The sequence below is a fragment of the Ambystoma mexicanum genome, chromosome 4p (genome assembly GCF_040938575.1).
Source record: "Ambystoma mexicanum isolate Mex_15411 chromosome 4p, UKY_AmexF1_1, whole genome shotgun sequence".
Taxonomy (NCBI): Eukaryota; Metazoa; Chordata; class Amphibia; order Caudata; family Ambystomatidae; genus Ambystoma; species Ambystoma mexicanum.
In genome coordinates, this window is record NC_090927.1 from 570239174 (window position 1) to 570258603 (window position 19430).

General features: G+C 43.0%; 2 protein-coding genes across 2 annotated transcripts in view; one reads left to right on the forward strand and one right to left on the reverse strand.

Moving 5' to 3' along the window:
* MCPH1 (microcephalin 1) overlaps nt 1–19430 on the forward strand; it is a 2120508-nt gene that overhangs the window by 1280307 nt on the left and 820771 nt on the right. The window lies entirely within an intron of this gene.
* ANGPT2 (angiopoietin 2) overlaps nt 1–19430 on the reverse strand; it is a 275156-nt gene that overhangs the window by 43741 nt on the left and 211985 nt on the right. The window lies entirely within an intron of this gene.

Genomic DNA, 19430 nt, shown 5'->3' on the forward strand with positions numbered 1-19430 from the left:
TGAAGGACCTAACTTGGCAGAGGGGGGATGTCTTCCTCCGTTTTTGATTATATCTTTGTTGACAATGACCTTTTTTAATTCTGTAAACAATCTGCTCATAGTGGAGACCACATTAAGTGACCACAACATGCTGACTGCAGAGTTCAGCATCCAAAGGTTGGTGTATCAGGAAAAACTGGTGGGAGAGAATTTGGTCAATCCAGGGAGAAATAGGATACATTGGAATGAGCATATAATGGTCTAGAGAAGGCAACACTTATCTGTTCCTTGTAGTGTATCCTTGGTATTGAGGAAGACATTTGCTTTTAGGGACCAAAAGGATTATTTATTTCAGTGTAATAGGTTTGGGGGTCACAACCTTAGGTTTTACCACCTTAGATTTAACAGGAGGTTGAGAGATATTAAAATGATAATAAGCTATAACCTCTTTTGCCATAGTGGTAAGAATCTCCCTGTAAGAGGAAAAAGGCTGTCTTTCATCCCACAGAATCTCCTCACTACCCTGGGCCCTTCGTCCACCCAGGTGAACCTCCCACAGTACATCACCCCCCAGGTTGGGATCCGGATTCATCTGTCCTTCCCAGGCCACCTGGGATGAGACTTTAGGCAGGGTTTCAGTGAGGGATCTGCAGATTATAGCAGATTTGATGAGGTTGTGGAATCAGTGTCTTTCGTAACACCAAAGGTGCCAGCGCATTAGTTGGATTTCCTACGCCGATGATGTTAGGCTCTTTGATAGGACCTGCATAGGATTGCATAGGGTGATTACAGCACTTGGTAACTATTCCACCAATAATGGGCTTCTTATAAACCCTCCAAAAATACAAATGCTGCACTTAACCACCCTAGGAAATCCGTATCATTTACATCGGCTGTCAACAATGTTAGGTTATCAAGGGAAGATAGCCTTATATATTTAGGCTTCCCGCTTATGAGCAAGCCAGTAAAGCATGTACTTTGGAATTAAATGAGATATAAAGCACCTGCTTTGGCTACACAGTTGAGACAAATCACCAATAAATATGGGACATTTTCTGTAATATCCATGGTTGAAATATTATGAGGGGAAAATAGTACCCAAATTACTGTATGGTATAGAAATGATGCCATTTTGGATTGTGTGTAGCCTGGTAAAACTGGAAGGCCTCATACTGATGCAGGCTTTAGGCTTGCCTAGCTGCTCTCCTAACGTGCTATTAAGGTATGAGCTGGTGTTGAAGACAATGATGGCAAGGGCAACTTCGAGGTTAGTGGCTCTGGTACATGAAATTGTAGCCTCTTCAGATAGTTCCTTATATGGAGATCTGAAGTTATTAATGGAGACAATTATGTGCCTTACTGACTACATCCAGAGGCTATAGGAAGAGTTGGGCTATACACTGGATGACTTATTACTGAACCCATTAAAGAAAATAAAGACGCTGTATGGAGCAGACTGGTTTACAACTATGAATGAGATGCACGGTTTGAGCTCTTTAAAACATCTACATTTCTACCACAAAAAATTAGGTGTGATATATCCTTATTTGGCTCATTTTCCCTGTGCAACTGCTCCTAGTACTCTACCTAGATTTCATACTAATATTGTATCCACTAGAGAGATGTTGCAAAAAGAGGAGTTATATCAGGTGATCTTGCTCATTGTCGACATTGTGGAGATATAAAGGAACCAGAGACATGGAAGCATATGTTTTTATCTTGCCCTACGCTCATGTTTTTTTTAATGCTGTACCTTGGACAATTCGTGTTTAACATTAATTATGTACACAAAGAAACCTTGCGTAGGAGTATTGTTGGGCTCTCATCCTGTTGTATAGGCCTAGCATGCGAGGTTTTATTAATAATTTAAGGGTTTACACTTCTTGAGCTTAAAAGCTGCTTAGGCACAAATGTTTGCTTGGTAATGTTATAGATTGGTATAATCATGATGGAGTAACACCTGTTTAAGGTGGTTTGATGAATGTGGTCAAATGCCGATGCAAATTAGCAACTATATGTTTCAGTAATAAGATTACTATTTTAAGATCTACTTTCCTTTTATCTTTTAATCCTTGTCTAGAAGGTATGTGCATGGTTTTAATGTGTTTGACATTAAAAATTGTAATTTTATAACCATAGACAAATGTTTTTATTTTTTTTTATTTCCCAAGCATCAGGGGGAATGTCTCTCTTCCCCTTGCCTTTCTTAGGCTTTTGTCTCACAGCCCACCTGGTTCACTATCCTGCCATGTACTGCGACTATGAAGATTACTTGGGTTACTCTTCATAAAAGGGTGCAGGTCCCAGACCCATGAGCTTGTCCCCTCTTGAGGCTACAGACCTGGTTTGCTATCCTGGCAGGTAATGGGACTATAGAAGATGAATTTGGAGGCAGTTTGTTAGTAGGTGTGGGTCCCAGCCAATTTCCTTTCTTGGTAGAGGGGCTCCCAGTCATTTGATTTCCTTTTTGAACTGTCCGGGTTCTCATAAAATTGCTGCTAAAATGGCGGGGTGTGGCTTTGTGACTCGCCAAATTGCTGATAAGATAATGTGTGATGGGGTACATGGCACCATCTTGCTTGCTAGAATAAGGATTTTTTTTTTTAAATCAAAATATAAGAATTGTTGTCCATGACCCCACTGCATGAGGTCTAGTCCTCTATTTCTCTTCACTGCACCACTGTGTAACCGTGTGTTCCTACGCACCCCTCTCCCTTTTCTGATTAAACTATAGTAGGATTTCATCTTTCTTGGTATCTCTAGGCTCTGTCAAGGTGGGTTTATCAAAACAACAACATTCTTGCTGTCATGTCAGTGATTGTACTTTTTTGTCCATTTACCGTAGCATATCATTCTCTCATTAAAAGAGGTCTTGCTGCGTGGTTCTCAAGTGTACTGCTTTCAGTGGACTCTACCACATAGCTTTGTTCCAACTTCATGCTTCTCTTCATCTCCAGATCTGAGAGCATTGGTTGTGGAGGCTCTTTACATTTCCTGTCTTGACTACTGTAATAACCTTTACACTGGAATAATCAAGGGCCTGCTAACTAGGCTTCACATTTTCCAGAATTATGGAGTCAGATAAATAATAAAAATAAGAAAAGGACCATATCTCCAGCAGGAGGAGGGGGGTACTTTATTGGGCCTCGAGTTACCGCACATTGACTTCAAAATAATTTATGGTAAATATCCTACCTAGCTGAAGAATTCAATGTGTCTCTAGCCTCCTTCTACCATTCAACTCCTCCAATCTAGGGGACTAGAGATGATCCCCAGGCCCCTTAGTTTTCCCCACCCTCTGTGGAAGAGAGCAAAACTGGTACTGGAGGATTTTGTGTTCAGGCCCTCCTGTTTTGTGTTCCTGGGGATTTAAGGCTGGATTCAAGTCTTCTATCAGTCAGAAAAAAATTAAAGGAACATTTGTTCTCTTCGCGTTACCACTCCAGTGTGTTCATTCGTCTGAGATAGTCCTTAGAGAGAGATCAAGTGATGATCGGCAGCAAGGGGGTCAGGCCCACTAGCGAGTGCCTTTATAAATGTGTTCTATTCATTAGATCTTTGCACGGATTACTTCTGGGTCTCTGATCTAATGTTATTTTGGTGGCTTCCTGCTGCTCTTCAGAAGCCTGTCAGCAGCCCAAGAGTCATTCTCTTTGCACTCAGTATGGGATCATACATGTGGTGGTCCCTATTTTTGATGGGTTCCTGTTTTGTTGCTGGTAAATCTGTTCTAAGGAGAGAGATTTATCTACAGTTGCTAGGGGATTAAAAGAGACATATCTTGTGTTTATCATTACTTCCAGCGCAATCATGTCATATCTACATATTTGTAGTCCTGTTTTCCTGACCCGAGGAGTTGATAAACAGTCAGGTCTATATGAATACTAAGTTAAAATAAAACACAGCAAGAGTTGCATTTACTCATTTTAGCCCTGGACTCCCTTTTTCATTGTTCAGAGCACACTTGCAACGACTTTCTTTTATGGGGAAACTGGTGAGGAGAATTTTACTTCTCTGGAAATAATCTTCGGTTAGGATATCTCTTGGGTTTGGACACCTCTCTAAGTACAGAGGGGCATGTGGCAGGGCTGGGTTAGTGTTTTGTGCACTATATACCATTAGATGAGGGGACAACCTCCAGCGATATCATTTCTGTCCTGACTAGCATCAAGGTGCACAACACAAGCTGCCGTCCCTTGACCCTCAAGTGCTCTTTTGTATTAGTAGGTGGCTTTCTTGCTGTGCCTTTCCGATTTCTGCCTTTGCACCTCCACGGGATGCATGGAATCCTAGGACCCGGGTCAGTTGGAGGGACTGGGGCACCCTGCACGCACCTCTCCTGAGTGGGGACTGTGCAAGCCGAATCAGCTGGTGGCAGGCGAGGGACCCGCTAGCCCATCTTTTCTGATTGGTGCTATTCTCCTAGTTGTCATGATACTGATCATCGTTCTTCAAGAAAAAACGTTAACGGCCAGAGAGCCTTTTTTTTCTTTTTACCTTTACAAACTAATGCACAGTGCATACTTGCAAAATGTGGCCACATTAAGTTAATCGATATTCACATTGGAGCAATCCTGGTGAATAGAATTGAACCCACATCATTTTAAACAGTTAAGTTGGTACCAAGTACAATGAAAATAACACCATGCGCAGCCTATGCAAACAGAATTGTTCATCGTCCTGATTCGCTGTCAATTGCGCCTTCCAGGGCTAATAAATATTCAAAACAAAAAAGAAATAACGCAATTCATCAATTCATGAACTCACATAAAAAAATCTGTAATACGAAATCCAAACAAATTGAAAGAAATCATATTTCCTCAAACTCATTTTACTATTCAATTAGCAACTGGCCGCGTCATTCTCTCCTTTCTGGGTTTTATCTGTTAGTCCATTGGCCTGCAACTCCCAGAATTAGGAGAAACAAAACAACAATAGTTTTCCAGAAAGGAAAAGGGAGCAGAGAAACCATACTGTAAACGAATGGCTGTGCATGCTGCCTGTACTGGCAATGGTCAAGGCTGCTGCATATTTGATGAATTCTTGAGATAAATCCAGCGTGTTACTTTTTAGCTCGCTTTCAGTGAAGCATGAAATGAAGTCCACCTGTCTTAGTGCATGAGGATAGGCTTCAGACTAGAATGGCCTCAGCATCACTGCCCCCGATCTAAGATGAACGCGCCGCCCAATTACAAGAAGCCAAAGTAATGCACCGACTAATTGGAGGCCCTAAAAAAGCAATGCATCACTTGACAACACACAGCCCCGAGCAGAAACTTGGAGCGTCCACTGTTCCAGTGATTAAGTAGATGGAGCAGGGGCCTCGCGGCACGATGTAAGTGCAGCAAGCCTTACTTTCTGCTCTAATCTCATGGGAAGGCCTTGGCTTTTGCGTTTTATAATCACCTGCCTTCATTTACAGGAAAGTCATTATGAGAGAGCAACATGTTTGAACAATGCGTTTGCATAAATGCTACCAGTGTCTTTCCATTCTCCCTCTGTTGTAAGTGCTTGGATCACACCGCTGTTTGTGTCCATGCATTGAGATCAACGTCCCAGTGCCCCCATACTGATTCCCCACTGCTTTTAAAATCCTTTGTGGACTCGGTATCACATTATGCACTGGACAGGCTAAAGCAGCGTGCACGCCTTTCCATATGCATCATATGGAACCCTGGAAGTGGATGGGTGGCGATCACCATTTTGTTGACCGAACCTGAAGCTGATGGTATTAAGATTCTAATATGTTCGTCTGGTCAGTCTGCTTGTATTGTGGAAAGTAAAATAGGTCGTTTTAGCCAACAAGGACACATGACACCGCGCCACCCAGAAGCCATCACTGGAAGTTCATCTCTTATTCTGAAGTGCTGAGCAATGTGTTGTGGGTATGCAAATTAGCCAAAAGTCATTTTGGCTACAAGCAAGAAAAATGTCTTATAGGAAAGCACTATGTTGTACATACCTTTATCAAACCAAGACAGGCATGTCTCAAGTATGCAAACGACCACATAAGCGCTTCACCCACATTGGGGGCTCATCAGTCTAGTGTAGTCTGCCATGCCTATGTTTGGAGCCTTGGAGCATGTTTACCAAACACCAGTGTGCCAATCAGAAAGCTGTCAGAATGCCACAGTGATGAGGCTTAATGGGAGTGAAACACATATATGGTGATAGTTATGTGTAAATCAAGTAGTGTTGCCCAATAAGACAGTCCATTATCTCTAATGAAGAAAAAAATGCATACTTTTTAGCTAATTTGCATACTCAGTGTTTTGTTTCAGAATTGGATGTGTGAACCTCCAGAGATGGCTACTGGGTGGCACTGTGCCATGTGCGCTTGTTAGCTGAAAAGGCCTAGTCTTATCTCACATTTCCGATAGAATATCTTTTTTATTCCACTGTATGGTTTCTATTTTAAGACACTGATTTCCACTTATGATGCAATGAAACGGCCGCCTTGCAGGAAAACCTTTTTACCAAGTTGGTTTGTGTGATCATCTCTGGGGATTGCAGTTTCAATTAAAATGAAAGTGAATGAAAAAACACACACATATCACCTTCCTTGTAAATGTCATTAAATATAATCGGCCACCCTCCCTCTCCATCACCTGCTCCCAGAGGTGTGCAGTGATTATCCCGAAGAAAAGAAACGAATGAAATAATACAGACAAAAATGATGAAAAATAAATACATGGGGGGTGGGGGTAAGGGGTAATAAAGTGTGTGGGATGGTTCAGGGTGGTGTTAAAATCATGGGGAAACTGAGTTGGAGGGTGGGCCTCTCAATTTTAAAAAGAGATATATATTTGTTAATGTTTCCTCGGCTTCCATGAATTGATGTATGCAGAAGACTTTGCAAGAAAGTTCATTTTAGGAGCTAAATGAAAAGCAAGTCCCCTTGGTGTTTGTAGCTCTGTGTTGTCCAAGTACAGACCCAGTGCCACACTTGCCAGCAAGACCCCACCACAGCTTCTTGTCGTTTCTGGAAGAGGCTAACTGGAAAGTCAAGGTCGTCCATCTACATGGGTGCCAGGTTAACGGAAAGTTTTGAGGGGACAAGAAATGGGCTTAGTGTGATGGACAATTGAAGGAGATGAGTGGCAAGAAATTGGTGACTGAGCAATATGGGCAAATGAACAGATGCAAGAGGAAACTGGTTGCGCAAAGGAATGGAGCATAAGGGGAAAAGATAATAATAAGGGAGTAAATGGGCATTGAGGACGAGGTGCAAGGGAAGGACAATGGAGGGTGATGGGCAAGGAAAATAGGGTAAATGAGACGGGGTACACATCTGGAAAGGTAGGACAGCAGATTGAGTGATTCTTGCTGAGAACTGTGCCTAACCTGTATGCCACTTGCCCGATTGTGATTCAACCCTTGCTTTTTAAATGCGTGTTTCTATTAAGATTTGTCTTACATTTTGTGTGGTAGCTTTATGGTGTAACTTGGTGCTTTGAAAGACAGATTTATTTAGCAGTGTGAATGTCAGATTTCCTTAATTATGTACTAGTTTGGCCTTTGTATGGCAAGTTTGCAAAAAGTGTTTTTGTTAAAAAAAAACTGGGCTTTTAATGTATAGTGTTAATCCATGTCAACTAAAATGTTGACTTTTTTAATGATATGTACTGATGTGGGGACAGGATGCTAGGTGTGATGCAAAGTGGGCTTCTTAGGTTTTGGGAGGGTGTGTAGAGAGGGTTCCATGGTATGTGTTGTGGTTTTGGGTAGGAAGTCATCAAGAGGCCAGGAATTGGTCTTCTGCATTATCAGCTTGAGTATGGCTCTTAGATCGGAGCCAGATCCCCTCGACTCTACATTGAATTCTCTAGCTTCCCCAGCTCTTTACATTGGTTTTAAAATGGGATGAGCGTGAGGAGGGTGTCAATTGAACACTGGGACACAACTCAAATACCAGCTTTCCAATTTCTTCAAATCATATTTTCCTGGTGAAAACGTTTTTACTATGTTTGGTATGTGACGTAGGTTCCCTGGGGCCTGACTCCAAATAAATAACTGAAATATATATTGCATCTTGTCCTCTGATTATAAAAGGAAAGTAATTAAAAAAAATATTTATCGTATATTAACACATGGAGATAGTTATTGATCGCCTCTCAGCAAATCACAATGTTTAGAGTGCAGTCAATAACTACTGGTATTGACTTTTTTCTTAACATGCTGTCTACCAAAGTAGACCAGGAAACAATAGTGCAATCTAAGGCCAGATATCTTTCAACAAGGCACTCCCGCTTTTGGAGGACCTTATTGTTTTTGTTTTCTTTTATTTTTGTTGATGTAACCTGCTATTTAACACACAAAACAAACATCTAAAGCAAGGGGGAAAGCTTTCTAGAGAAACTATTTACTTTTACATGACACTTCATGCATACTCATGTTAAACATGTTCCAGTTCAACCAGGTTATCAATTAAAATGCTTAAATTAAGAAGACAAGCTTGTTATTGGAATACTACAAAATAAAATTATATTTAATTTACTAACTCGGTTTATCGAGTTACTTTACTCACTGTTAAAGCAAAATGTTCAACTTCACCATCAAACCTCCAACTCCAAAACGTGCATTGCTACTATTATGTGCTCATATCCTTGTGGACTACGGGGAGGGGTCCTTATCACTTGGGATAATGACCTTCCCCCAGTTTATGCCCCTCGGCTTCGCATCGAGCACTTGGTGGCCCAACATTTACCCAGCAATAATGACCCCTCACTCAGTCTATAATGCTATCTTAACTTGAGAGCTTGTGGTTGAGGAAGAGAGGATGGTAGTCAATGTGCTTGCTCTGAAGGTTAGATCCTGCAGCATTGTGGGTTTGGTTTGGGCCGCTGCATCATGGGCCCCTAAATTGTACTTGCCACCCTGGCCAAAGGTTGCCAGTCCTCCCCGTTCAGCACAGAAAGCAAAGGTGTGATTTTGAACAAGCAGTATAGAAGCAAAGGTTACCTTTCATCACTGATGCTGAATTGACTGTTTTCTTAATGGAAAATGTGTGCTCCAGATCTGTATACAAAAGCAATTTTACATGGGGTTCATTAATTGAGCTTACATAATTCGAGTATGCCGTGTGTGATTCTGTAGGGGTGTTTCTGTACACCTGTCCAGCACTGAACATTAGGTGGTGCAGTAGCGCCTCCTACATGCCAGAAATATTAGTACAAATAAAAGGAAACTGGAATGTGCGGTGTGACACTCAGCTTTGCTAATCCCTATGGCCATTCTCCCCACTACCCGCCCCTCCTTGCCTATAACATACTGGCCAGAGATCTCTTTGACATCGCTCTGTTGTACAGTAACAGCACAGTTTGTGCTATTATGGGACTGCCATAGGTATCTCTAAGCAGTCTTCTGAGATCACACCATTTCCCATTTCATGGCCGGGTTGTACCATAGTATCAGTGCCTAGGAAATGATGATCACATACCTAAACGAAAGCCCAAACTGTTGGCTTTGCCAATGCTTGTTTATTCTGTGGAATGAGAAACGCCCGAGTGTGCTCCAGTAGGGTCTGAAACTGTGACCTTCAGGCTACCCTCCAATCTTGACACGTGGTGGTACTCCACTTAATAATTCAGCTGATTTACAACTGCGTTTTTGTAATCTATTTTCTATTTCATCTTTTTTGTATTGCCTATTAGTTTGGGTACCTCGTGTCTGTTAATGCAATGGTCGTAAACCAATGCATGCCAGTTATTTGGAAATATATTGAACCCGTAAGCGTATTTGACTTAAGTTTGCGGCCTGGTCTCATTTGATCACTAGAATAAAAGCATTTCAAGTGTAATGCAAGGAGCCTCGGGTCATCGGAGCCCCAAAAGCCTCTTGCACACCTTTATTTGGCAGACCTCAAGAGCCCTGAAAGAGCTAACAGGGATGTGTTAGTAACCAAAAATCTAATAGCAAAAACTTTATTTGGTATAGAAAATACCGTACAATTATCTTTTTATTTTTTTATTTGGGGTGGGAGGGTTCCCCCCAAACTCCCTGTTTTCGTATGATTATATCCCCTCCCCACCAGTTTTACTCCCTTACCCCACCCCCATATATATTTGTAATAAAAACGGTGTTTTTTCCCCGATATTGTCTATTCGTTAATATCACTGGCTAACAGCTGTGTCAGAGAATGAGCTGGATGTTTTGTAGCAGTGTTCCCAATGTCCTCGTCGTTTTATTCCGTTGCACCTTGTGAGTAGCACAGACGGCACATGCCTGCCTCTGCAGCTGACATCTGTACAGGAAATATCGGGGACAGAGCACGAGGTCCTGACCTGGTGCCCGTCACAGGAAGCGGAAACATTCTTCATCACCCTGGCGAGGCGGCAATAACGTGGTCCGCTAGAAACCCGTGTACCTCTCGGGCGCATGTCCTAAGTAGAGCAAATGTAGGAGTTGACTGACAATTTAAGAAAAAAACAAATATTAGATGCTGCCTTAGGTATTTTAGTGGTATTTTACGCGATAATGGGAGGCAGTTGACATTAGGTTTACACATAATTAGTTTGAGACCCATGGGAGGTCAAAAGGTGGCGCAAGAGGAAGAGCTGGAAAACAGACAACACAGACAGTGCAAGCGGTTGCCAAATGAACGGGGGCCATTCTGTTTCCTGGTTGGAATGATAATTTAATGCGACATTGACATCATAAACAGCATAAAATGGGAACACATGTAATGCAGAGTAGAAAACAATTGTGCACTGTGATAAAATCCACAAAGTGCAGCGCTGAGAAACGATTAGAAATTGATTCCAATCGTTCTTTTTATGTCTTTCAATTAGTCCCATGGGTTTAGGATAGTTTTCTAAATGCCACGACCACGAAAAAGCCACATTGCCCCAGGGAAGAGTTAAAACACTTCATTATGCTTTCCTTTCGCCATGATAGTTGAACAGTCCTTTTTACTGAGGAAAGTCTGCTGTATTAGTTGTGTGCTTTACAGCCAATGCACGATACGATGCGGGTTAGTTTATATTGTGCACGTTCGACATGTGTATGTCGCACTCGTGGCTCAATTGCCAGAGGGATATAATGTGCCCCTTCGGAGGGACGCCTTGCTTGAGAGGGGGGGGGGGGCTCTGCGCCACATAGTAATAGCCCACAACCTTCAGCTTCTCTAGCGTTTTCTTGACACGCTCCAATTGGGAGAGGGGAGAGTACTGTCGGAGATCACTATGCCTTTCAGAATAGTGTTTAATAAAGATAAGTATTCCATTTTTATACAGCACAAAACCAAGTCTGCATTTAAAAAACAAAAAGACAGCAATTGCAGCAGCGATGAACATATTTTCACCATCAGGAGATGTAACTGAGTTTGCTTGGTGGCTTCACAGCCTTGAACCATGTGTAGAGAGTAGAACCACACCATGGAACCTGTGGGATATGAATTGGGGTTGGGTAGTAGGAGCAAAGGGAGCAGTGCAAGACTATGTTGCTGTGCTGGTGGATCCAGATGGACTCTGTGTTCAGGGTAAGCTTCTTGATGTTTTTGGTGTGCAGTCTTTTGGAATGTGCCCTAAAGTGGAAAGGCCTATTGTGCATCTTGTATGTGTCTGTTATGGCATTCTCGAGCATTGTGGTTGTGTGGGGTGGTCTGCTGGCTAGGGTCTTTGCTTCTAGCTTGAGTTTGTGCAGTGAACAGCATCAGCTCTTAAATGCCAGGCATGTACTTTGTGGCAGTTCTGGTCTTCCTATTTGGTGCAGTGTGTTGTGTGGTGTGATGTCCGTTATGGTGGGAGACTGGGCTGAAAAGCTGCAATGTGGATATAAGAGAGCACATACCACAGTGTGCTTTACCAAACAGAAAATATCAGTGTGAATAGCAGGGTGCTAATGTCAAGGTGCTTTACCAAGGAGCACATATTGCTTCAAGTCCTCCTCTTCCCACATCTACAAAAGGTCTAGTATTACAATTTGCTGTTTGATATACAGCAATAAGAACTTTGCTTCTTGGTTCCTGATGTGTGCGCTTTTGGGAACATCTTTTCATCTTAGGTCTCCAAGCTAATAAGTCCTCGGGTGAGCATGCCAGGGTTTCACAGAAACAATCACCCACCCCCATAGACATTGTAACCCCAGCTGAGGGTTACTATGTGAGACACTGACCCGCCTGGGGGCTTCCTTTGAGCAGTAGTTTGGATTTGGAATGACACCTGCTTGGGTTGGACTGGATTACACAGCATCCCGACCACTTTTACTGACGCACTGAGCACCCTGGGACAGGTCTGTGGGACATATTGTCTGTTTTGCCTCCAAATCATGGAGGATGTTGAGACGGTTGTATACGAATTGTTCGTTTTACAACTGTTCGAATTACAATTAACCTTTTCACAATTGAATGAATTGTGAAGGTCAATTATAACATATATGTGGAGGGAAACCCCCCACAACCCCCCACCCAAAGGCCAAAGGTCCATTGTTCATTCGAACAATTGTAAACAAACAATTTGGGTAATACCGTTGAGACACTTATTCTTTAGGAACCGAGATGGAGAAGAGATGACAACCGTAGCTGGACTGGATTCTGGAGGTGACCAGCAGTCATCGTTTTATGCAACTGCATGTTGGTTGACATTTTCAAGAAGTTGAATGTAAACCTACCCAATGTGGTTTATATTGCACCACATTAGTGAAACATAAAAATGCAATAAGGGACAAAGACTATTTAGTGATATCATTGCACATACATTGGTATTTAAGATTCTTCACATTGCAACGTATCATTTTGGAAATGGTGTCATATTTCTAAGATAGATGAATCAGAGCATGATACTTTTTATGTATCGTGCTGTGCCTATAGTTGAAATAACATTCTTGGTTTTTAACTTAAAATCTGAGTTTTATTGGGCTGATGTAAAATATTATGCTGCAATGGTACAAGGCATTGGCTTTCAAAGTCTCATAGAATTTAGATGTTGGAATCCCTGGGACTTCAAAAGCGAATGGATTTTTACCATTACAGCATCATAGTTCTAGTTAGTGAAATAAAAGGTCTCAAAACATGGTGTCAAACCTTTCTCTGATTTAATCTGTGCAGAAAGAAGAGCTTGTTGCCCAGGATTTTGTGGTTGATACGCAGAGGTTATGTGTGCTCCATATTTTAGCATTTTTGCAAGACATATTGTGAATACTATAAATAGATTTATATGATGCACTGAACTTCTTCCATAATGCATTTATCTTTTTCAAACAGAGTAATGCAAGTTGATTTTATTTCTTTCTTTTAATTGTGTTTGCATTACATTTATTGCGTGAAATTTCTTACTGCTAGTCAATTATATCCACTTAATCCTTCTCATATGTGTCATTTTGTTCAATTACCTCTTTGCGTTTTTGTGATTATTGGTTGCATTCAATTTTTCACATAGACTGTAATCGCAACCTGTGCTTCACTGCTTCTGTAGCTTCCTCAGGAGGATCGTTCGTTTTACTTTAGATCAATTCTTGTAATGGGCAATGGTGAGTTTGCATTATCCTTTAATATAATGTTGACCTTTTAACTTGAATTATGGCACTACAGATTTCTGCGTACAAATATGTTTCACCATTAACGGAAGAAATAAGAAACCCAAAGCAAGTCTGATTACTTTGCTGGAAAAGAACAAGTTACTTACCCCTGGTAACGTTCTTTGGACTGGATGTTCCTCCAACGTATTCTTCATCTTGGACATGTAATGTCCAGCTTCAGCTGCTTCGGAAAAACATTTTGTCAGAGGGCGCTGTGCATCGATGATGTTGAGTCGATGTCCCTCGAAGGCTTCCTTCAAGGGTGACGCCATCTGAGGTTATATGTAGCACGTGTGGCGCCTGTTGGCCTCAGTTCTGTTTTCCCTTCTTCGTGTAGTCCATATGCCATAAATAAGGGCATGACAGTACTCAGCCTTGGTGGAACGAAAGCTGTAATAGCATGGGAAATTCTACAGAAGGGTCGGTTGGGAGGGTGATTAGGAATACGTAGGAGGAACATCCAGTTGAAAGAATGTTACCAGGGCTAAGTAACTTTTTCTTCGAATGGATTGTCCCCTCCAACGTACTCCTCATCTTTGACAGACTCCCAAAGCAGTATTTTTGGTAGGAGGAGGGTGTAGAATTTATAAATTAAGGATTTTCCAGGGCAGAGTAAAGTACTGCCTTTCCAAAGGCAACGTCTTGGGAATGGGAAGCATCCAGACAATAATGCTTTGTAAACGTGTGTATTGATGACCACGTTTCAGCATCACTGATATTCCCAATAGGAACGCCCCTTTGAAGGGCTGTGGACATAGCCGTGCCCCTAGTGGAATGATCACGCAAATCTTCAGGAGGGTCTTTGCCTGCTAGCCTGTAGCATTCAGATATGGTAAGAATGATCCATCTAGACAAGGTCTGTTTGGAAACAGCCTGGCCTAATTTGTGTGCTGTGTATCCTATAAAAAGTTGGTCGTCCACTCTCAACTTTGCCATTCTGGAGATGTAAAAACTTAACACTCTCTTAGGATCCAGTCTGTGAAGCCTTTCCTCTTCCTTACATGGGTGAGGTTGAGAGTAGAAGGCAGGATGAACAATTTTCTGACTTACGTAAATCCGAAAGTACCTTTGGCAAGAAGGAGGGTTTTACCCTTAACACAACCCTGTCTTTGTGGAATATGGTAAAGGGTGGCTTGGAACAAAGTCCCTGCAACTTGCTCACTCTATGGGCTGATGTTAGAGCTAATAGTATTGTCGTAAAGGTTAGCAACCTTAACGGACATGTGTGCAAAGGTTCAAATGGAGCACACATCAGAAATTCCAAAACCTGATTGAGGTCCCAAACCGGAACCCGAAAAGGAGATGGAGGAAACACATTAGTGAGCCCTTTTAGAAACTCGGTCACCAATGGGATCTTGAAATAAGAACATTCTTCTAATGAGCGCTTAAAGATTGACAGTGCTGCCAAGTATCCCTTAATGGTGCCAACCCGAAGACCTTTATTTGCTAATGAAAGCAAAAAGGATAAAACACGTTTTACACTGAAAAGGATCAACATTCTTTTCTCTGCACCAGTTGCAAAACTTGTTCTCCTCCCCGGCTAGCTGAACTGCCGATATGGAGATTCCTTTTTGAATTGCCCAATACCAGAGCTGCATTGCCTCCCTGTACAGTGCTAGTGACCCTACACTTAATTTCCTGTTGAAGTATTAGATGGCCACTGTGTTGTCCGTAATTATCAGGACATTCTTTCCTCGTATAGAGGGTAGAAAAGCCTTCAGCACTAGTCTGATTGCGCTCAGCTCCAAAAGATTGATGTATAGTTTGGACTCCAATGGAGAAAAACGACCACTGACTTGTCAGATTGTTGACGTGGGCTCCCCACGCCGTGTGTGAGGCATCCATCACTACCATAATCTCTGGTCATGGTTGCCCAAAAAGGTTCTCCCTTCAGAATATATTCCTCACAGGCCCACCACAGAAGAGCCTGTGAGACTCTGGATGGAATCTGAAGTCGATCCAACATCTTTCCTGAGAATTGGGACCATTGTTTTCTGAGCGCCCATTGAAGGGATCACATTCTCAGGTGGGCCTCTGGCACCAGAAAAATGCAGGATGCCACAAGGCCGAGCAACCTCAAAAATTCGAAGACTGGAAGAAATTAGGCACTCTGAAATGTGGTTAACATCTGAAAAATGTCTTGAGCCCTCACCTCGGGTGGCAAGCTCTTTCCCGGGGATGTATCTATCACAGCTCTGATGTATTGGAGCTTTTGGGAAGGTGTCATATGGGACTTCTTGAAATTAAGGAAGACGCTCAGTCTGTGAAGGGAGTAGCAGTTAATGTTGAGATAATTCTGGGCTTGTTCTGGAGAACATGCCCTGATCAGTCAATCATCCAGGTAGGGGTAGACATGCATCCCCCCTCTCCTGAGACTCGCTGCTACCACCGCCATCAGTTTGGTTGAAAACCCTCGGGCTGAGGTCAGCCCGAATGGCAGGACTCAAAATTGATAGTGCGAGCCGGCAACCAAGAAACTCGGGTATTTTCTGTGCTTGAGATGGATTGGCACGTGAAAATAAGCATCCAGAAGGTGCAATGAAACCAACCAATCCTGAAGGTGGAGGGCCTGAAGGATTTGAGAAAGAGTGACCATCTTGAACTTGTCCTTCCTGAGGAACTTGTTGAAGTATCTCAAGTCCAAGATCGGTCTCAGTCCTCTGCCCTTTTTGAGCATCAAAAAATATGTGGAATACCAACCCTTGTTCCTCTCCACTACAGGCACTAATTCTATAGCACGTTTCTCTAGCAGGGTGAACATTTCCTGCAGAAGGAGCGGATCCGGAATCTTCAAATAATGTTTCCCCATTGGATTGCTCTAAGGCTTCTTTATAAAAGGAAGGCAGTAACCGTGGGCTATTGCTTCCAGAGCCCAATCATCTGAAGTAATGTCTCGCCATTCTTCTAGATGCTGAGACAGTCTGCCCCCCACTGGTGAGCTGTGACTCAAGACCTCATAGTGGCTCTCTAGCGGCTGTTGCAGAGGCCGATGGTAAAGAGGCTGCTGCTTGAGCCGGCTTGGCACCTCTACCTCGTCTACCACAAGGACATTTTCTTTGGCCTCTTTGACTGGCCATTCCTCTTGCCCTTCCAAATGAGGAGTTGTTGCGAAAAGATCTACATCTCCAAGGTTGTCCGCTAGGAAGAAAAGGGTGAGGTTGCTAAACAGCAGCACCTAAAGATTTGGCCGCTGCCTTTGAGGTCTGCAACTTCTCAAGGCTCTCGTCAGCCTTGAAGCCAAAAAGATGAGACCCGTCAAATGGCATGTTGAGAAGTCTAGCCTGCACATCAGGTGCAAAACCACGCAAATTGGTGCATCACAGTGCTGTTAGCCATGGACCTGCTGATGCTATCTGCAGAATCCAATCCATATTGAAGGGATTGCACATGGCTTCCTTGCCATCCTTAACAATAGCTAAGAAGCTGTCCCATTCATCCCCTTCGGGAATATGCACTGCTGCAATAGCAATACACTCCCATAGAGTGTACGAAAACTTTGCAAGGGCACAAGTGGAGTTGGCAGATTTTAATGCCATGCTTCCTGCAGAAAATACCTTTCTCGCCCATCCATCTAAGCGCTTGTTGTCCCTATCAGGAGGGATGGTAGGGTACGCAGCTTGTTTTGAGGTAGCAATAGCTGCCTGGACCACCAGACTCTCCAGAGTGGGGTGCTTTGACAGGTAGCCGGGGTCATTACTGGAGGTGCAGTATTTTTGGTGAGATTTTTGTCGACTGCCAAATTAGTTTCCGGTGTCTCCCAAATCCTGGCCACCCTTTTTTTGAAGTGCCACATGGAAAGGCAAAACTGGATCAGTAGGTGGAACCTTGTCCAGAATGTCAGTTAGATCATCTTGATCATAGGGGGCTGGAGGCCTAGACCAAACCAAGTATTCAAAAACCTTAGACGTGAGCTGCCTGTAAGAGGAGTCAGCATGCTTCCCTGGTTCTGGTCTTCCGAACTCCAGCTCTGGAGGGGTGTCAATTCCACTTGCATTGTGCAAATTATCATTTAGATCTTACATCTTGCTTTCCTCTGAAATAAGCCATTCAGGCACATTAGGTGTATCATACCGAAGCCCAAAAAAGGGCATCTTCATCATCTGAGCGTTCTTCCTCCTCAAAAATTGAAGTTAGGGACTTGAAAAAGAAGTATATATTTTTTCTGGTTTTGAAACCAAAGGCTTCGACGTTGTCAAAGTCGTCGACGTTTTCTTTGACCGTGCCTTTTTCGGAAGGTCACTATGTTGTAATGGCTTAGTCGGCAAAATTGGCGCAGCTGGCCTTGGCGGTTTCAGCATCGATGTCGACACTGGCGTCGATGGCATCGACGGTTTAGTCGGGGTCTAGTGCCTGATGGGCATCATAGGCACCAATGGCGCTGAAGGTGTCGACGACCTCTGTCTCTCCGCATGTCTCGAGTGATCCTTTGATTTTTCAGATCGAGGCCTCGAGGGCTCTCAATGCGGATCACGCCTTTTACTCAGGATAGAGGACGTGCACATTTTAGGCCGAGACCTCTCCTTTCCGGCTTCCTTACAAGGCTCGGTCAGAGCATGACTTTGTCTTTCAAAGATATTTACATTCCCACACGGATAGATTCCCATGCTGCGGGTGTGGACGGGCATGCAACCCTGTCGGGGGAACCGTCAGACAAAGACGTTGACAAAGGCGACCTGCGGTGCCTTCTCTTCGACCTCTTCGAAGAAGACAAGTGGCGGGAACCACTCCTTGACCTTGAACGCTTGGCCTTCTACCTCCGAGGAGAGTCGCCTCTCGACTCATCGGTCGAAGGTCCAGCAGTCCGGGGCTTAGGGGTCTTGGAAACTTTTCCTACCTTAAGCTACCACTTTTGTTCCCTCAAGACTTTTCCCGTCATGGACTGGCACTTGCAACAAGCATTCGTATCGTGGTCCACTCCGAGGCACTAAAGGCAGATTCAATGCCGGTCGGTTAAGGACATCTTCGATCCGCAGTCTCTACATTTTTTGAAACCGGACTTGGGTGTCGACGGTGTAGACGAAGAAGACATAATCGTCGAGTTCTTAGAAAACAGTCGAGAATATAACTTTCACAAGTAAAGAGGCGTGCCGAGTTTCTCGCGAAGCAACCGCGCTTGCAGAAAAACAGAACTGAGGCCAACGGGTGCGGCGCTTGCTACATATAACATCTGATGACGTCACCCTCGACAGAGGCCTTCGACTCAACGCCATCGACGCACAGCGCCCTTTGCCGAATTTCTTTTCTGAAGCAGCTGAAGCTGGACATTACATGTCAAAGATGAGGAATACATCGGAGTACACAATCCATTCGAAAGATACATTTCTTAAGAGGATGCACAGGCAGATTATATAATAGCACTTATAGCTGTCTCTTACTCACTTGAAATAACCCCAATTTCATCTTAATGCACACTTTTTAATAAATGCCTACTGGAATCTATCACTGAGAAATGTATAAAATGCTTGTCACAATGCTGGGGTGTTGTGGAGTTTGTCTATTGTATACACATCCTCTGTGTCTTTTGTACACCCAATAATTCAGTGTTTTTCCAAAAAGTTGTTGTGAAATACCGATATTTAATGTCTGTTTTGTAAATGTTAATAAATATATTTCTTTGAGTGTACCAGCAGGAACACAACACTTTTAACGTAAAAATCGTCCTCAGATCCAGGCTAGGCAGGGGACATTCAGCAGAAGAAACAACCACCTCCTTGTCACAGTCTATCTTACTTGAGGGGATTTAACTAAGGAATTTCACCCTACTTGAAAAACATCAATGCTATGTGTCTAGTGACACAATGGGTTTGCACGTCTTTATTGTAGAAGACATGCAATTTGCTCACTGGAAAAATAATTGAGGATCAGAGAATATTTTGAATGTATTATAGACCCTTCCTGTCTAAATACTATACTCAAAATGCATTCTGCATTTAGTA